Raw genomic sequence first — 2,242 nt, 5'->3', positions numbered from 1 at the left:
GGAAAATGTTTCGGGTGAGGTGTAGGTGGGGCATTCTTGCTGTCTTCAGTCTGGAGAGTACCCGGATATCAGGGTCCTGGGGGGACAGGTGCTTGAGTGTGGGGGGGGAAAGACCGACATCCCCGGTGAAATCTATGTCCATGTTTCTGTAGTATGAGAAAGACAAGGGATTCCATCTGTGCGGTGTGATTGTGTGTGCATGAGTCTTGGGGTTGTTCTGTATCTCTGTATGTCGCATGATGGTGAGTGTGTATGCGTGCGTGCGTGCGTGCGTGCGTGCGCTTTCTTGAGAGGCTCAGAGACAGAGAGACAGAGCCACACACAGGAAGAGACAGACACAGTGAAAGAGAGGGAGAGAGAGAGTAGAGAGAGAGATGTGGGTTTGCCCAGAGATATGGGCCACTGACATTCGACAATGACCGATATCTACAATGCAGAGTCCTGGGAGGACTGGTGCTCGAGGGTGGGGGCGAAAGACCGACGTCCCAGGTGACAAACTAGGTGATGTTTCTACAGTATAAGAAAGATGCTGTATATCTTTTGTGCGGAGTAATTTTGTGTGTTGAGTCTGGGGGTTGTTCTGTATGTGGGTGTATGTCGCGGGATCGTGACAGTGTATGTCTGCGTGTGTGTGTGTTTTCTTGAGAGACACAGAGAAAAAGCCACACAGAGAAAGAGACAGACACATTTCAAGAGAGGGAGAGCGAGAGCGAGCGACAGAGAGAGAGACAGACGTGGGCTTGCCCACGAGATATGTGCCACTGACACTGAAAACTGACCAAAGTCTACATTCTCAAAAATCTCTGCGTACTGCACACTTCCAGGAATACTGCTGAGCGTGGCTCAGCAGTAACATTCCGTCCATGCAGTTGGCAAAAGCCTCCGTACGCTCTCGCCCATGTTCCTATAAGGAACAGTCCCGGAGGTATTCTTGAGCAGCACCAAGAAGATAGTGACATGTATTCTGTGTCCTCCTAGGTGTCGCTAAGGTGAAAAAGCGGCGGCCCCTTCCTGAAAGGAGGCAGCAGGCTGGTGCTGAGGTGAGCTTTCCTGTCTTTCCCTGAAGGAGCACAATTGCTTTCTTAGAGGCTTTCCAATCCACCTCTGTTGTACCTATGACAGTCTACATTTTCGAGGATACTGTTGCTTTCCCGGATGGGGACAGTGGTGAGTGGTTGCCTCTTGCCAACGGTCACCTTGGCCAGGGGGACATTGACCACTGGCAGTGCCAAACCTGGTAACAAACAGTGTCCTAGGATCTTTTCCGTCAGCAGCCATCTGTCCTGCTTGGGTGAAGAATTTTGTAGTAGGCATCCTCAGTGGTCCTGAGAGACACATCCCCAGGAGAAACAACTTCTGACAGGCATCCTATTCATTGGCTTTTGTGGCCTTCGACTCAACCGCTGAGTCCCATCTTGTATCGTAAAGACGCAAAGGGAACTGAAGAGTGGTGCCAATAGTGTATGTCATGATCTCACCCTGATGGTGTTTTCTTTCCTAACATTCAGGTGGCCGAAGGAGCACAGGACACGGGTATGTATCCCGGAAACTGTCTCTTGCTGAGAAAAATGTTTAGCTGGTGATGCAGGTGGGGCATTGTTGTTGACTTCAGTCTGGAGAGCTACCCTAATTCCAGAGGCCAGGGAGGACTGGTGCTTGTGAGTGGGGGGGAAGGACCTACGTCCCAGGTGACAAAACTATGGGATGCTTCTACACTAGGAGAAAGATAATGAATTCCTCGAGTGGGGTGTGTTTTTGTGGGCATGAGTCCCGGGGTGGTTCTGTGTGTGTGTGTGTGTGTGTGTCTGTGTGTGTGTGTGTGTCTGTGTGTCACGTGATTGTGACTGTGAATGTGTGTTGAGTGTGTTTTCTTGGGAGACACACAGACTAAGCCACACAAAATGAGACAGACACACTGCAAGAGAGACAGAGACAGAAAGATACATGTGGGTTTGCCCAGAGAACAGGTGTCACTGACACTGCACAATGATTAATGTCTACATTCTCACACACTCCTCCTACTGCACACCTCAAGGAATACTGCTGTGCACGGCTCAGCAGTCACATTTAGTCCATGCAGGTCACCGAAGCCTCAATATGCTCTGGCCCATGTTCATATCAAGGAACAGTCCCTGAGGTATACTTGAGCAGCACCAACATGGTACTGACAGGTGTTGTGGTCTTTCTAGGTGTCCCCGAGGAGGAAAGACGGCGGCCCCGTCCTGTGCCCAGTCACCAGGCT

Source organism: Prionailurus viverrinus, unplaced genomic scaffold, assembly GCF_022837055.1.
Source record: "Prionailurus viverrinus isolate Anna unplaced genomic scaffold, UM_Priviv_1.0 scaffold_61, whole genome shotgun sequence".
Classification (NCBI taxonomy): Eukaryota; Metazoa; Chordata; class Mammalia; order Carnivora; family Felidae; genus Prionailurus; species Prionailurus viverrinus.
The sequence above is the reverse complement of the archived record's forward strand: the minus strand, read 5'-3'. Positions refer to the sequence as shown.